The sequence below is a fragment of the Macaca fascicularis genome, chromosome 12 (genome assembly GCF_037993035.2).
Source record: "Macaca fascicularis isolate 582-1 chromosome 12, T2T-MFA8v1.1".
Classification (NCBI taxonomy): Eukaryota; Metazoa; Chordata; class Mammalia; order Primates; family Cercopithecidae; genus Macaca; species Macaca fascicularis.
The window spans coordinates 84,918,959-84,937,754 of NC_088386.1; the positions used below are offsets into that span (position 1 = coordinate 84,918,959).

The 18,796-nt window shown below is 38.7% G+C and overlaps 1 long non-coding RNA gene and 1 pseudogene across 3 annotated transcripts in view; both read right to left on the reverse strand.

The window, feature by feature from the left end:
• Nucleotides 1–18,796, reverse strand: part of LOC123567926 (uncharacterized) — a 234,306-nt gene that overhangs the window by 73,778 nt on the left and 141,732 nt on the right. The window contains exon 6 of one of the 3 annotated variants that reach the window (XR_010579991.2): nt 9,467–9,597. The exons of the other annotated variants lie outside the window; for them this stretch is intronic. This is a non-coding gene — a long non-coding RNA (uncharacterized lncRNA). Of the gene's footprint in view, nt 1–9,466; nt 9,598–18,796 lie in introns of those variants that run through there. 3 annotated transcript variants of the gene reach the window in all.
• Nucleotides 7,619–9,231, reverse strand: LOC102136750 (keratin, type I cytoskeletal 18 pseudogene; annotated as a pseudogene).

Sequence of the window (18,796 nt, forward strand, 5' to 3'; positions counted from 1 at the left end):
ACTCTGTACTTCTACATTTGAGCCCTTATGGATGAACTGTAACCTAGCTTAATAGTCAGACAAAATTGAAAGCCTAACTTAATAGTATGCAGTTGTAACAATAGCTGACTGTTGGCCAATCCCAGCAGCATACTTCAACCACTCATAGATTGCTGAATGTTCAAACTGTGTTCAAATAAAGCAAACGTGGAGCTGTAACCAATGTCACTGTTTCTGTACCTCACTTCCAATTCCTGTATGCCACTTCACCTTTATTGACTACAAATTTGTTCTGACCACGAGGCACCCCAAGAGTCTCTGTGAATCTGCTGTGATTCTCAGGGCTGCCCGAGTCATGAATCGTTCTTTGCTCAAGAAAATGCCTTTAAATTTAATTTGGCTGACGTTTTTCTTTTGTCACAAGCTAGAGCAGATTAGGTCTCTGCAACTAAAGATACTAGCAATATGGTCTTACATTTTATGTTCTGTGAAGGTCTTTTTCTGTATCTCAAAATTTTGCTATATTTTAAGGCTTGTATGTATGTATTTATAAGATTTTTTTCCTATTGCATTTCTAATTAAGTTCGCTGTTATATAAAATAGTCACATTGTTCGACTGTTTTAGAAGTTCTAATTACTATACAATCAGTTCTCTTGGATTTTATAAGTAAATAATCATTTTACCAAAAATAACAAGGGCTTTATTTCCCCTTTTCCAACATTCATAACTCTCATTTTTTTACCTTGTTACTTTGGCTAAGATTAGCAGCACAATATTGATTAGTAATAGTGATACAGATAATAGTTGTATTAGTCTAATCTTGCATTGCTATAAAGAAATACCTGAGACCAGATAATTTATAAAGAAAAGAGGTTTAATTGGCTTGTGGTTGTTCAGCCTGTACAGGAAGCATATTGCCCGCATTTGCTTCTGGGTGAGAGGGAGCCCGGAAGCTTATAATCACGAAAGGTGAACATCACATGGCAGGAGCGGAAGCCAGAGGTGGGGGGACGTGCCACACTTTTAAACAATCAGATCTCATGAAAACTCACTCACTGTCACAAGGACAGCACCAACGCATGAGGGATCACCCCCATGACTCAAACACCTTCCACTAGGCCCTATCTTCAACCCTCGGGATTGCATTTCAACATGAGAATTGGGCAGGGACAAACAGCCAAACTATATCACCAGTCATTCTTACATTTTTCTATATGTAATAGGAGGTGCCTCTGAGCTTCTGGTAGGTAGTGAAGTAAATAAAATTTAATCACTTTCTTTTCAGTGAAAAGCATATTGTGCCATGCACTATGTGCTATGTACGAAGTTTTTCAATGAGAAGAAAGTGATCAAATTTTATTAATAATGTGATCAAATTTTATAAATAATATGAATAAGTCAAGTCAAACAAAGACTGAGAAATGACTGCTTATGAGGCTCACACAAAAGAAAACAGAAATATATTTGAAGTTTGAAACAAACAAAATGGAAAGAAAAAGATCAGGAAAATACTAACAAAAGCTAACAGCAATTTTTAACATTAGACTCCAAAACAAAAATTTAAAAGATGGAATACTTCATATTGCTGCCAGAAATAAAATAATTGCTATCTACTTGGTATCAGTAGCCTCACAAACCTACCATCCCAGTAGTGGCATGTGAATAAAGTAGTTCCAGTAGGAAATGCGTGGGCCCAACAGCACAGCTTCGCGTTTATGAGCCTGCTGCTATGATTTGAATGTTTGTGTTCCCTCCAAAATTTATGTTGAAACGTTATCCCCAATGCAGGAGTATTAAGTGGTGAGGCCTTTAGTAAGCGATTACTTCATGAGGCCTCCTCCTTCATGGATAAGATTAAAGCCCTTATAAAAGAGACTTCACAATATATTCAGCCCTTTGGCCCCTCTGCCTTTCACCATGTGAGGATGTAACAATGAGTCATTATCTTGGAAGCATGGAGTAAACCCTCACCAGATACCAAACCTTACAGCACACTGATCTAGAACTTCCCAGTCTCCAGAACTGTTAGAAATAAATTTCTATTGCTTATAAATATCCAGTCTTTGGTATTCTGTTATAGCACACAAATGAACTCAGATAGGTCCTTTGCCTACTTCTGCCACCAAATGCCCAATCTGCCAGTAGGAGAAACCTACACTGAAACTCTTACACAGCACTATTCCTTGATGAGATCAATGGGCTAATTGGTGACAGTTGATTACACTGAATATCTTCCATCCTGGAAGAGAGAGATACTCAATCTAAAAAAAAACAACAACAACAACACTAGACATAGACATATATGCTAGAATTATATTTGTTCAACCTCCCTTCAGGGCATCAGTCAGTACCTCTTTCTATTAGGACGCATTTGATCCACCAGCATGGGATTCCTCAGAATAGTGGATTCACTTTACAGGAGAAAAGTGTGGAAGTGAGTCCAATAGCCTGCTGCAGGCCATTTCAATTTTCTGTTGAAGGACTATTGAATTGAAGCACCAGCTTAACGCAGAAGCAATGTTCTCTGAGAATGGGGTGCCATCCTCCAACATACAATACAGACATTAAATCAAAGAACTTTGTACTAGTATTGTGCCATGTACTATGTGCTATGTACATTTGTATATTTCCAACAGGAAGATTGCAGGGGTCCAGGAATCAGGGAGGGAAGCAAAGGTGGCCCCACTTACCATACCATCGTCCTCAATCACCCACTAAGGTACTTGAGCATATCTTTCCATCTAACATGCTCCAGAGTACTCCCCATGGACTTGATTGAAACTTTGTTGGGTCTGCATCACAGATCAGCTTGTCTATTCAATCCTATCTCCTCCCAATTCTTTCCACAGGTGTTGATTCCTAATAATTATCCTGTACTCCAAACTCCATCTCAGAATCTGCTTCCACATAACAGGACCTATAATAAATGCATCTTCATCATGTGCATTTTTAGGAATGCTGTCAGAACCATGTTCACATTTCTAACAATAAACAAACCAGTGTGTTCATTAATGAGGGAATTCTGGTTCATAGCTTCCTCAGTGAGGACCTGTCTTGACAATGGGAAGTGACACAGATTCTATTAATGTTAGCTTGTTTTTATTACCTAACAAGTCACCATGCTTAATTCAGTTGTCATTCTTTCTAAAATAATAATGCCATTACTTGACATTGCTTTTCACAGGGACTATTTGACAGTCTTACAGATCTCTAGAATAATTCCACTTTCTTTCTTTGTAAGTCACAGGAGTTCAAAGTACAAGAGTTTATCACTTGCTCTTGGTTAAAGTTTATTTCTTTGTACTGTTGGTGTGACGAGTGTTTGAGGAATTGAATGAACAGTGCATTAAACATTCTAAATGTAAAATGTAATTATACATAATCCTCTTCCTTCATTAACCAACATTATCCACCCATTTCCTCAAAATATGACGTGACCCAATAAGTAAATTTCTAATATGCCTATTTTGTACGTTTGTGTTTGCCTTAAAGGAAATACAAATTACTGGAAAAAAGTTTATTGATATATTTCTTAAAATATTAAAACATGCTAATATGAATTCAGTCTTCAAAGGTGAAAAAGAAGTTCCACATATATAATGCATCTGAATTCCTTTTTAAATAGAATTCCTTTTAAATTCCTTTTTAAATGATAAATAAAAATTATTTTAATTAATTTAGTATTTATCTTTTTTCCCTTTACACTTAAATTTTAATGTTGGGACAATAATGATTATGAAGCATTTGTGTACTCTGATTATGTTTCATTAAACAAAATTGAAATATGGTGAGATTTTTAACTTACTTGCTATCAATTAATATTCTACCTGCATATAAATTATATATATAATACTTAGAAAATTTTGAAAAAGCATACAAGAACAGCACATTATAAGAAGGTCAATAAAAATTAAAATTAATAAGCAGAAAGAAGAAATTTAGTACACAAAACAAAAATTAGACAATAGAATCCTACCACTGTACATTTTTAAATGTGTGTCAATCAGAATTAATAATGCCAGGTGCTATAACAAACAATCTCTCAACGGATTTGTCAGAGGCAATTGAACCAGAGTGACTCCATTTTGAGTGAGGGCTAGGAAAATGAGGATGGGGCTTGCTGAGCTGCATTCCCAGAAAGTCAGGTATTCTCAGCCTCTAGATGTTTACAGTTAAGGGAACAGATTGATAATATTTACTAACAAACCCAGACTTGGGAGTGTCCTAATATCTTGATATCTTAAGAACAAAAGCATTACTAATTTTGCTTTAAAGATAACAATATTGATTCTCGCAAAATACAGTAATTACGAAAATAAATCCTTTATCACAAACCCTTGTAGCAGGGCACATCTGCCCACGATTCTTTTATCCTGTATATAAACCAGCATTGTACATAGGGTGGACGCATTCCTCCTCTTACTTTTGGGAATGGCCTACAATGTCTATGGAATAGCTGTTCTTTTACTTTACTTTCTTAATAAACTCACTTTTGCTTTGCACTGTGGACTCACCCTGAATTCTTTCTTGTGTGACATCCAAGAACCCTCTCTTGGGGTCTGCATCAGGACCCCTTTCCTGTAACAGATTTGGGCAATAAACTGGAGTGTGGGTGTGGTATGTAGGTGTGGGTGTAGGGATGTGTTTTCTCATGGAAAATCTCATGTGTATTGTAAACCAAAAATAAAATTATAAGCCCTCCCCACTCCCTCTCAGCCAAGGGCATTCCAAAATAAACCAGTTCAGGCCATGAAGGGAAGGAGGAAGGAGGGTCAGACATGCCTCATTATACCCTCCTCCCTTTGGCACTCAGGCACAGCATTAACATTAGGCAATAAGACACCAAAATCCAGCCTGACTCTCTAATATAGCATCACGTGACAGATGGCTGGCCCTGAAAGAAATCAAAGTATTTTACCCCAAAATACATTTATTTGACATATTTTGAAATGGCCCTGCAAAGCTATCTCTTATGGGGGAAAATCTACTTTTTGTAGAAAATCCCCATTCCTTTCTAGGCCTTTCCCTTGATCCAGGAGAGAATTAACTTAGAGTCTGGCACCTTTTTAGGTTTGATAAGACCTCTGAAGCTGCTACCAGGAGGCTTTATCTGCATGATAAAACCTTGGCCTCCACAACCCCTTATCTTAACCTAGACATTTCTTTCTATTGATTCCAGGTCTTTAGCTAATAACTATTTCAGCAATTGCCAATTAGAAAACCTTTGACTCCATCTGTGACCTGGAAGCCCTCCCTTCAAAGAGAGGGCTTCAAGTTGTCTTACCTTTCTGGACTGAAACAAAATTGTTACACACATTGACTGATGTCTTAAGTCTCCCTAAAACATATAAAACCAAGCTGTAACCTGACCACCGTGGGCACATGTTTTGAGGACCTCCTGAGGGCTGTGTCACTGGCCACTGGTCACTCATATTTGACTCAGAATAAATGTCTTCAAATATTTTACAGAGTTTGATTCTTTTTGTCAACAGTATGTTTCTGATTTGGTGACTCTCTTGGGCAGCTCTGCTTCAAGTGGTGACTTAGTGATCACAGCTCCTTTTGTTACAGGAGGTAGCTAGTCAGGCATGAATAGGGCATGAGAGGGTCTCTCCCCAACAACCTCATCGAGAATGTCAGGTAAGCATCAGGTGATGGTCAGGTGATTATTACACTGTTTCTCTAAAATAATAATTGGTCACAGCCAGCACCAGGAAAAGGGACTCTCCCAATAGGTAGAAAAACCTGAAACTAGTGATCAGCAGCATCCTAATAAGATCTCAGGAGTTGGGTAAGTGGGCTCAAGCATGCGCACTACGAGGCAAAATGGCTGAGTTTAACTTATATATGACCTTCTAGGAGCATTTGACTGGTAACAGAAGAATGTCCCAAGTGAGCATACATATAACTCCAGTAAACACACTGCACGTATGGCACCTCCCAAGTGCTGGCAGGCCACTGTGCATGCAGACTGCCCACCCCAAGGAAATAATCAGGGGAGAAGTGACACATGACCCTGAAAGTATGCCAACAAACAGTGCAATTGATCTCTCAAGTCACTTGCTTGGCCCTCTTCTAGGTGTACTTTACTTCCTTTTGTTCCTGCTCTAAAACCTTTTAATAAATTTTCACTCCTGTTCTAAAGCTTGCCTCAGTTTCTCACTCTGTCTTATATCCCTCGGTTGAATTACGTCTTCTGAGGAGGCAAGAATTAAGGTTGTGGCAGACCTGCATGGATTTGCCACTGTTAACACTTTCACACTGTGATGTGACCATATGCCAGACTTTTGTCTATGCTTCTGCTAGATCCTCTGTGTTCAGTCAGTTCACATGCATAGAGAAAGCATGTTAAAGCCTGCAAGATAATTTAGAGGTCATGCTTAAAACTGGCATACATCCATTCATATTCTGTTGGCCAGGCTTAGTTACATGGCCCCATGTAGATGCAAGGTGACTGCAAAGAATAGTATTTCTCTATGACTAAAAGAAAAAGAAAGTAGTTTGTTAAACACATAGCAATTTCTCTGCTTTACAAGGCAGAATATATATAAATAATGAGCTTAATCATTCTTATTTTCTTATCAGTGGAAGCAAAGTTGTATGTAAGGAAAAGAAACATTTCTCTGTTAATAAATGATTTTTTAAAATATGTATCAAGTGAGTGCTAATACAAGGAACATTAACAATAGATAATGCCACAAAGTGGTTTTCCAAAAAATATAAATAACAATCTAATAAAAAAAACTGGCAAAAGATTTGAATAGATGTTTCTCAAAAGAACACATACAAATGGCAAACAGGCATATGAAAAGGTGCCCAACATCACTGATCATCAGAGAAATGCAAATCAAAACTACAATAAGATATCATTATAACATTTGGACATAAAATGGCTTGTATCCAAAAGACAGGAAATAACAAATGCTGAAGGAGATGTGTAGAAAAATAAACCCTTGTGCACTATTGGTGGGAATGTAAATTAATACAACCACTATGGGGAACAGTTTGGAAGTTCCTCAAAAAACTAAAAATTGAGCTACCATATAATCCAGCGATCCCACTACTGGGTATATATACAAAAGAAAGGAAATGAGTGCATTGAAGAGATAACTATTCCTCTGTTTGTGGCAGCACTGTTCATAATAGCTAAGATTTGGAAGCAACCTAAGTGACTATCAACAGATGAATGGATAAAGAAAATGTGGTGTACATACACAATGGAGTGCTATTAAGTCATAAAAATGAATGAGATCTAGTCACTTGCAACAACATGGATGGAACTGGAGATCATTATATTAAGCAAAATAAACCAAGCACAGAAATACAAACATCACATGTTCTCACTTATTTCTGGGATCTAAAAATCAAAACGATTGAACTCATAGAGATAGGGAGTAAAAGGATGGTTACCGGGGGCTGGGAAGGGTAGTGGGGAGCAGGGGGAGGTGGGGATGTTTAATGAGTACAAAAAACAATTAGTTAGGAGTGGCTGGCTGGAGTTCCAGGCCAGTGGGTCTTTTGCTGTGAGGCACCATGGAAGTGGGGCCCACAGACTCTTGCTACTCAGCCCCCTGGATTCAGCCTCATTCCTAGGGAATTGTTTAACAGCTTTTGAAGTATCCAAGGCAACCAGGGGCTGAAGTGGACCCCCAGCACTGCATAGGTGCTTTACAAAAATGTAGTCAGACTACTTTCTTTTTTTGACTTCCGAACATTTTATTGACCTCCTGCTCCCCAAAGGGTATGCTGTTTCTGCTGGCTTAATGTCTCAGAACTTTGGTGTCATTGGTCTCAGACACCACTTTGCCATCCAGTATCTGGCGGGTAGTGGTCTTTTGGGTGGTTTCCATGGAGTTGCTGCTGTCCAGGGCATCACCAAGACTGAAGTCCTCGCCATCTTCCAGCAGGCGACGGTAGGTGGTGATCTCAACCTCCAGCTTGACGTTGATGTTCAGCAGGGCCTCCTACTCCTGGGCTTGGCACTGTCCCTCTGCCCGAGTCTGTGCCAGCTCTGACTCCAGGTGCAGCAGGATCCCGTTGAGCAGCTCCATCTGCTATGTGTAGTGGGCCCCCACCTCCCTCAGGCTGTTCTCCAAGCTGGTCTTCAGATTTCTCATGGAGTCCAGGTCCATCTCCAAGGACTGGACTGTATTTCTCAGCTCCATGAGCATCATCTCAGCAGCTCCAATCTCGGTGGACGGCGTGGTGACCACTGTAGTCTCTCCTCAGTCTGCTGAGACCAGTACTTGTCAAGCTCCTCTCGGTTCTTCCAAGCCAGCTCGTCATATTGGACCCGGATGTCTGCCATGATCTTGATGGGGTCCTGAGATTTGGGGACATCTACCTCCAGGGTCAACCCAGAGCTAGCAATCTGAGCTTGTAGGCCTTTTACTTCCTCTTCGTGGTTCTTCTTCATAAAGAGCAGCTCCGCTTTGAGAGCCTCAATCTCTGTCTCCAGCTGCAGCCGAGTGACATTGGTCATCAGTGACCTTGTGGAGCCCGTGGATGTCACTCTCCACAGACTGGCACATGGCCAGCTCTGTCTCATACTTGACTCTAAAGTCATCAGCAGCAAGACGGGCATTGTTGATCTGCAGAACGATGCCAGCATTGTCCACAGCATTTGCGAAGATCTGAGCCCTCAGGTCCTCGATGGTCTTAAAGTAATGACTCCAGTCTCTAACCTGGGGTCCCTTCTTCCCCAGGTGCTCCTGGATTTTGTTCTCCAGCTTCCTGTTCTCAGTCTCCAAGCTCCTCACTCTGTCCAGGTAGGAGGCCAGGTGGTCATTCAAGCTTTGCATGGTCTCCTTCTCATTCTGGATGTCTCCCATTCCTGCCAGACCCCTGGCCATCCCCACAGCCAGGCCCCGGGATTCCATGCCACCCTGGAAGCCGGTGGAGTGGGACACGGAGATCCAGGAACCACAGCCCCCAGCACCTGCACAGACACTGGCTGCACTGCTGACCGGCCGGGTGCCGTAGCTGGGCACCTGGACAGAGCCCAGGGACCAGTACTTGGTGAAGGTAGAGTGAGTGGTGAAGTGGTGAAGCTCATGCTGTCCCAGGAGGAGAGCAAGAGGACAGGACTCAGGCTTTGCTGACGACCCAGACAACTTTTTAAAATAGGCCTTTGATCCCATTTCTCCTGACTGGGTTAGACCTCAGATCTGGAGTCGTCAGCCACCTCCTACAGGTGCGTTCAGGCTGGCAACAAGTCTGTACCTCCCTGAGATGAGATGGTCAGCAGTGCAGTCAGTGTCTATGCAGGTGCTGGGGGCTGTGGTTCCTGGATCTCCGTGTCCCACTCCACCGGCTTCCAGGGTGGCATGGGATCCCGGGGCCTGGCTGTGGGGATGGCCAGGGGTCTGGCAGGAATGGGAGACATCCAGAATGAAGGAGACCATGCAAAGCCTGAACGACCACCTTGCCTCCTATCTGGACAGAGTGAGGAGCCTGGAGACTGAGAACAGGAAGGGGCAGAGGAAGGGGCAGGCTGCCATCTTTGCTCATTCACATCCTTCACTGGTGATGCCTCTATGTACTGGAAAATCTGAGTTGATCAGGGACTAGAGAAGACTCCCAGCATACCACAGCAGCCCTGCTGAAAAGTAGCTAGACTGTTAAAGGGAAACAAAAAAATCATCCAAAAGTCAGCAACCTCAAAGATAGAAGGTAGATAAGCATACAAAGATGAGAGAAAGATTCAGCACAAGAATGCTGATAAAACATTGCAGGAGTTGACAGACAAAATAGCTGGTATAAAGAAGAATGTAACCAACCTGACAGAGCTGAAAAACACCCTATAAGAATTTCATAATGCAATCACAAGTATTAATAGCATAATAGATCAAGCGGAGGAAAGAATCTCAGAGCTTGAAGACTGCCTGTCTGACAAGATGGGAGCAGACAAAAATAGAGAAAAAAGAATGAAAAGGCATAAACAAAACCTCCAAGAAATGTGGGCTTATGTAAACAGACTGAATCTATGACTGATTAGTGTCCCTAAAAGAGATAGGAAGAATGGAATCAATTTGGAAAACATACTTCAGGATATCATCCATGAGAACGTTCCCAACCTAGCTAGATAGGCCAACATTCAAATTTCATAAATGAAGGAGAAATAAGATCCTTTTCAGACAAGCAAATGCTGAGAGAACTTGTTACCTCCAAAACTGCCTTACAAGATATCCAGAAGGAAGCAATAAATATGAAAAGTAAAGACCATTACCAGTCACTACAAAAACACAATGAAGTACACACACCAGTGACACAATAAAGCAACTGCATTAACAAGTTTGCAAAGTAACTAGCTAACATCATGATGACAGGATCAAATCCACACATATCAATACTAACCTTAAATGTAACTAGGATAAATACACCAATTCAAGGACACAGAGTGGCAAGCTGGATAAAGAACCAAGACCCATCAGTATGCTATCTTCGAAAGACCCATCTCACATGCAATGACCCACATAGGATCAAAATAAAGGAATGGAGGAAACTCTACCAAGAAATGGAAAACAAAAAAATCAGGGGTTCCAATTCTCCTTTCTGACAAAACAGATGTTAAACCAACAAAGATCAAAGAAGATGAAGAAGGGCATTACATAATGGTAAAGGGTTCAATTCAGCAAAAAGAATTAACTATCCTAAATACATATGCACCCAATACAGGAACACCCAGATTCATAAAGCAAGTTCTCAGAGACCTTCAAAGAGACTTAGACTCCTACAAAATAATAGTGGGGAATTTTAACACCCCACCAACAATATTAGACAGATCATCAAGACAGAAAATTAACAAAGATATTCAAGACCTGAACTCAGCAGTGGATCAAATGGACCCAATAGATATCTATAGAACTCTCCACCCAAAAGCAACAAAACATACATTATTCTCATCACTACATGGCACTCACTGTAAAATCAATCACATAATCAGAAGTAAAACACTCCTCAGCAAATTCAAAAGACCTGAAATCATAACAAACAGTCTCTCAGACCACAGTACAAATTTGAAATCAAGACTAAGAAATTCATTCAAAACCATACAGTTACATGAAAATTGAATAACCTGCTCTGAAATGACTTTTGGTTAAATAATAAAATTAAGGCAGAAATCAACAAGTTCTTTGAAAGTAATGAAAACAAAGATACAACACACCAGAATCTCTGGGACACAGTTATGGCGGTTTTCAGAGGGAAATTTACAGCACTAAATGCACACATCAAAAAGTTAGAAAAACCTCAAGTTAACCCAACATCACAACTAAAAGAACTACAGAACGAATAGTAAACAAATCCCAAAGCTAACAGAAGACAAGAAATAACCAAAATCAGAGCTGAACCGAAGGATATTGAGACACAAGAAACCATTCAAAGCTTCAATAAATCCAGGAGCTAGTTTTTTGAAAAATTAATAAAACAGATCACTACTAGCTAGACTAACACAGAAAAAAAGTAGTTTCAAATAAACACAATCATAAATGACAAGCGGGATATCACCACTGACTCCACAGAAATACAAACAACCCTCAGAGAATATTATGAATATCTCTATGCACATAAACTAGAAAATCTAGAAAAAAACAGATAAATTTCTGGACACATACATCCTCCTATGACTGAACCAGGAAGAAACTGAATCCCTGAACAGACTAATAACAAGTTCTGAAATTGAGGCAGTAATAAATAGCATATCAACCAAAAAAAAAAAACCCAGGACCAGATGGATTCACAGATGAATTCTTCCAAATGTACAAAGAAGAGCTAGTACCATTCCCTTTGCAACTATTCCAAAATATTGAGGAGGAAGGACTCCTTCCAAACTCATTCTATGAGGCCAGCATCATCCTGATGCCGAAACCTGGAAGAGATACAACAAAAAAAGAAAACTTCAGGCCCATATCCTTGATGAACACTGATGCAAAAATCCCCAACAAAATACTGGCAAGCCAAATCCAGCAGCATATCAAAAAGCTAGCTGATCCACCACAATCAAGGAAGCTTCATCCCTGGGATGCAAGATTGGTTCAATATACACAAGTCAATACATATGATTCATCTCATAGACAGAACTGAAGACAAAAACCACATGATTATCTCAATAGACGCAGAAAGGCTTTTGGTAAAATTCAACATCCGTTCATGTTAAAAATTACCTATAACTAACTATTGAAGGAAAATACCTCAAAATAATAAGACCCATATATGACAAGCCCACAGCCAACATCATACTGAATGGGCAAAAGCTAGAAGCATTCCTCTTGAAAACCAGCACAAAACAAAGGTGCCTTCTCACCACTCCTATTCCATATAGTATTGGAAGTTCTGGTCAGGACAATTGGGCAAGAGAAAGAAATAAAGGGTATGCAAACAGGAAGAGAGGAAGTCAAACTATCCCTGTTTGCAGATGACATAATCCTATATCTAGAAAACCCCCTTGTCTAGGCCCAAAAGCTTCTTAAGCTGATAAACAACTTCGGGAAGGTCTCAAGATACAAACTTATTGTATAAAAATTACTAGCAATTCTATGCACCACCAACAGTCAAGCCAAGAGTCAAATCAGGAATGAACTCCCATTCACAGTTGCCACAAAAAGAATTATTGGAAAAAGCTCAATATCACTGATCACTAGAGGAATGCAATGAGATACCATCTTATACCAGTCAGAATGACTATTTAATAAATGACTTTTTAATAAAAAGTCAAAAATAATAGATGCTGGCAAGGTTGTGGAGAAAAAGGAATGCTTATACTCTGTTGGTGGCAGTGTAAATTAGTTCAGCCATTGTGGAAGACAGTGTGTCAATTCCTCAAAGACCTAAAGACAGAAATACCATCCAACCTAGCAATTCCATTACTTGGTATATACCTAAGGAAGATAAATCACTCTGTTACAAAGACACACGCACACATATGTCCTTTGCACCACTATTCATAATAGCAAAGCTAGAGAACCAACTTTAATGTCCATCAATGATAGACTGGATTTAAAAAAATGTGGTACATATACACCATGAAATACTATGCAGCCATAAAAAGGAATGAGATCATGTTCTTTGCAGGGACATAGATGGAGTTGGAGGCCATTATCCTTAGCATACTAATACAGGAACAGAAAGCCAAATACCACATGTTCTCACTTATAAATGGGAGCTCCTGCAGGGTATAATACCTAAGCGATGGGTATATAGGTGCAGCAAACCACCATGGCACATGTTTACCTGTGTAACAAATCTGCATGTCTTGAGGGAAAAAAATAAAAATTAAAAAAAAAAAGTGGGAACTAAACGATGAGAACACATGGACACACAGAGAGGAACAACACAAACTGGGGCCCTTCAGAGGGTAAAGAGTGGGAGGAGGGAGAGAATCAGGAAAAATAATGAATGGTCACTAGGCTTAATTCTTGGGTGGTGAAATAATCTGTAAAACAAACCCCCATGACACAAGTTTACCTGTATAACAAACCTGCACTTGTACCCCTGAACTTAAAGTGTAAGTCAAAATTTATTTATTTATTTTTAGTCACTTAAAAGCAAAAAAAAAAAAAAAAGATAGAATGAATAAGACCTACTATTTGATAGCACAACAGGGTGATTATGGTCAATAATACCTTAATTATACACTTTAAAATAACTTAAAAGTGTAGTTGGATTGTTTGTAACTCAAAGGATAAATTCTTAAGGAGATGAAGACCCCATTCTCCACGATGTGCTTATCTCACATTGCATGCCTGTATCAAAACATCTAAAGTATCTCATAAATATATACACCTACTATGTACCCACAAAAATTAAAAAGAAAATAAAAGGGTACATTCATATTTTTATTCATTTTCATCTTTATATAAAGCCAAAGGTACATTATTTTTAAGAAAACTTGTGAAGTCATTTCTATAGCATAAGATAATGCTGTTTTCTATTAATCAAAATGTCACAGAGTTCAGGTTCCTAAGATTACTTTATGGAGATGTATATCTATATACTTCAAATATCAATTTTCTTTCTAGAAATCAAAATTTTGACTTCTAGAAATCAAAATTTCTAGAATTTTGTCAGAAATAAGATTTTCAAGTAATTTGACTTATCCTGGCAGTATTTCCTCTACATAAATTATAAGAAACACTCATTTGATTTCAATGTTATTTCATATTTTCAGTTTTTCCGTTTTTTAACAGATTTTCTTCTCTGAAAACCAGAGTTGTTAACACTTCTATAATTCTTCCTATATGCCAGATAATGTTCCAAATATTTTCTACGTACTTTTAGGTTCTGAGATTTGAACTGAGACAGTCTGGTTTAAGAATCCATGCTTCTAATCACTAGCAAGGACTCTTAATAATATTCTTGATTTAAAAGAATATATGAGATTAATAAATAACTTATTTCTACATATTACCAAATTTACCAAACCACTCAATATGCCAGTTTTATTACTTAGAAATCCAAGAATTTATTTCATTCCCATTGATGAAATAGGGAAAAATGTATATAATTCCAAAGAGTAGTTAATCTAAAAGTTAGGTGTGTGGCTTTAATGTACTAAGAATGTTTTTTTTTATGTTTGACGTACAGATTCAGTCAGATTGCATTATAGGTAAAACTTACTTGCCGGTGATGAAAGCAGCTATGCCAACAATCAAAACTATTCAAATTGAAATTGAAAGGTAAAATTGGCTGGAATTCAAAATTATTTGACTGACCAAAATATAGGAGCACTAAATGTGGTATAATTTTAATGAAATAAAAATGCCATGAACTATTGTATACCTCCCAAAACACACACACACACACACACACACACACATTCAGGGAGAGAGAGACATTCTCGTGATCTACCTTAGCAATTAATCATTCATATGTTTGTGTGTGTAATCTGCAGTGATTTTTCTTGTCATTTACTCTTATTTGTTTGTATATATTTGAGAGTGTTTCTCTCATTGATAGCAACATCAAAGGAGGAAAAATGTACTTATACTTTCACTCTAACAATTCAAATTTTCCAGAGAACTCAATTCAGAAAGTTCCAGAACTATATATGGGTGTTCCTCTAAAAGTTTGTTTGTAAGTCAAAAAACATTTACCATAGAAATAAGGTTAGAAGGCTGGGCTCAGTGGCTCATGCCTGTAGTCCTAGCACTTTGGGAGGCCGAGCCAGGTGGATCACTTAAGGTCAGGAGTTCGAGACCAGCCTGGTCAACATGGTGAGACCCCCCATCTCTACTAAAAATACAAAAATTAGTCCTGCATGGTGGCAGACTCCTGTAATCCCAGCTACTCAGGAGGCTGAGGCAGCAGAATTGCTTGAACCAAGGAGTCGGAGGTTGCAGTGAGCCGAGATGGCGCCACTGTACTCCAGCCTAAGCGACAGAGAAAGACCCTGTCTCAAAAAAAAAAAAAAGTTAGAAATGGTGATGAGAATTGTATATGAGATCACAACAGCATATTCAATACATTGTGCAGTTAAAGTATATTTTCAATGCAATGTTGAATAAAACAAGTTTATTATAATGATGATGATTATGAAGAAGACAAAAACAAGCAATTCAATTAATAATTTATTTTAAAAGTTTAATTTGTAGGATGACGGTGGGGAGGGAAGCAGCTTCAGAGGCAAAGATTTAGAAAGAAAATTTTAAGGAGACTGTAAAAGAGACTTCTAAGATATATAGACAAGAAGGTTATTTAGGCCGGGTGTAATGGCTCACACTTGTAATCCCAGCACTTTGGGAAGCCAAAGCCAGGAATTGGAGACCAGCCTAGGCAACACAGTGAGAACTTGTCTCTACGAGAAATAAGAAAATTAGCTGGGCATGGTGGTGTGCACCTGCAGTCCCAGCTACCCAGAAGGCTAAAGTGTAAGGATCACTTGAGCCCAGACATTAAAGGTTACAGTAAGCCAATCACACCATTGCCCCCCAGCCTGGGTGACAGCAAGATCCTGTCTGAAAAAATTTATTATACCTTTTCTGGTAGGGAGTGGGGGGAGTTCACCCACTCCCCACTAGAAAAAGTATAATAATAACATCTATAAAAATCAAAATGAGGTCAGTCACGGTGGCTCACACCTGTAATCCAAGCACTTTGGGAGGCCGAGGTGGGAGGATCACTTGAGGTCAGGAGTTCAAGACCAGCCTGGCCAGCATGGTGAAACCTCATCTCTACTAAAAATACAAAAATTAGCTGGGCGTGAGGGCTCACGCCTGTAATCCCAGCTACTTGGCAGGCTGAGGTAGGAGAATGGCTTGAACTTGGGAAGCAAAGGTTGCAGTGAGCAGAGATCATGCCACTGTACTCCAGCCTGGGCAACAGAGCAAGATTCTGTTTCAAAAAAAAAAAAAGTCAAAATGAAAGAGTAAGTAAATATAATTTGAATTATATTTACTTTTTTCAGATTTTCTTCTAGTCTTTGTATATCTGACTATAGGAGGTTTAAATGATGCTGATTTTCACTTAAAACATATGCTTTCTCCTTCCTCCATACTTAGGAATCACTAATATTACTTTTTAAATGTTTTGTAATGTCTGTATGAATGTTTTTAGTCCACAAATAGCAAGAAGGAGAAAAATTGTTGAGGGTTGGGCATGGGAATAGGAAAGAAAGAGAGAAAACAGGAGGAAGAGGAAAAGGGGGAGAAAGAAGAAGACAGAATTAGAGAGAAAGGGGACAAGAACAGAAAAAATACATATTGAAGAAAGAAGGAAAGCTCTTAGGTAATTGAAGAAGAATTAGAAGAGGGGGAGATGTGCAATTAAAGAGGTATGTGCGAAATCCATGGTCTATGGTGCTTCCTTTTGGTGCATTAAATGAAACAATCAAATTCGATGAAGAATCAAATAAAGGGTTGAAAGATAACTTGAACTAGGCTGTCATACAACTTGATGAAAATTTACTGATGGCCACCCATATGTAAGAAATTACTCAAATAGAAATAACCATATAACTAGACATGATCAGTTATTTTCAGGTGGAAGTTTAAAACAATACTGAGTTATAGACTTAGAAATTTATAGTTAATCTTGATCCTACATAATTGGAATGTTCATGTGCTTATTTTCAAGATGGAGTTCATGTTGAATCAATTTAGGGCTCTGAATTATCACAGCATGAAATATGTTGTAATTTTCCAAACCATTATACTCTTTGCAAGCCACTTAAATACTTCTAATGTGATTTAAAATTTTGGAATTTAATGGCATGTTTATCTTCTGAGACATTCAGCTTGCATATGCAACACAGAAATTCCTGCAGAGTCCATCCGAAGAGCCAACTTCATTCTTTCTCTATTTCATAGCAATGCTCTCAACTAAGTTCCCCTGTGCCTTATCCAACAAAGCTGGCATCCTGTAGTTATACGATTCCAACAAAAAATAACAATGAACCCATTTTGAGTGCTTATCATGTTTCACTTCCCATGCCAAGAAATTCACATTCACTAACTGATATGTAACTAATAATACGTCAATGAGCAAACTACTTAACCAAACCTTCTGCTTTTCTACACAATGTATCTTTAAAACTGTATTCAAAAGTTACAAGTCCAAAGTTAAAAACACATGTTTTCTGGCAGCAAGTAGATGCAGCTTTGATTCCCAGAGAGCTAAATCATTGTACAAAATTCTTATTGAAGTCCCAGCAGGCAGCACCTCCCTCAGGCCCAGGCAATTCAGCAAGCAAGAGAGGCCCTGATAAGCCTCCAGAAAACAAGGGTCAGGAGATAGTCTGACTTTTTGGACATACCAGTTAATTCTCCCCTTCCATGTGGAAATAGATCCAGGTTCCTCCCTGTCCCACAGACTTGTTACCAGTGTGTCAAGCCTTTAATAGAGGCCAGCACAAAAGGTACCAGCTGCCAGAACATCTTAGATATGTGGAATACATGCATAAGAACAGGATTTTGTTTGCCCCACAGCTATAATAAAGTCAACTTGGTCTCAGCCAGTCATCCCAATGCCAAATTGTTGGTCATCATGGAAGATAGAAATGTAAAAGCCTGGTGAGCTATCAGCCAGCACTGAAAGCCTATGCCTGTAAGTGGTGACTGTCACATAGTATGTGATAAAGTATTTAAGTTTTGGAAGTGATTGACAAGTTCATACAACTTTTGCCTTACAGAAATGTGATGGTTGAACCTCATTAATTAATGCTGGGAAGTCAAAAAAATTACAAATAGAACTACTATATGATTCAGCAATCCCACTTCTGGGTATGTATCTAAAGGAAATGAAATCAGTATGCACTCTCATGTTCACTACAGCATTGCTCACAACAGCCAGGATATGGAATCAACCAAGTGTCTATTGATGGGGAAGTGAGTAAAGAAAATGTGGGATTATATACATGACAAGAAATGATTCCGCCTTTAAGAAGAAGGAAACCTTGTCATTTACAACAACATGCATGAACCTGGAGAAACTTATGGTAAGTGAAATAAGTCAGGCAGAGAAAGACAAATACCGCATGATCTCACTTAAGTATGGAATCTAAGAATGTCTAACTCATAGAACTCAGAGAAGCTGAGAGTAAAACGGTAATTGCCAAGAGGTGGGAGATATAGAGAGATACTGGGCAAAGGGTACAAAGTTTCAGTCAGATAGGATGAACACGTTTTATACATCTATTGTACACCATGGTGACTATAGTTAATAATAATGTATTGTATAATTGAAATTTAGTAAGAAAATAGATCTTAAATTTCCTTACCAAAAAAAGATAACTATGTCAAGTGATGAATTTGATAATTAGCTTGATTTTGGTAATCATTTTATAATGCATACATATTTAAAAACATGTTGTATAGCATAAAC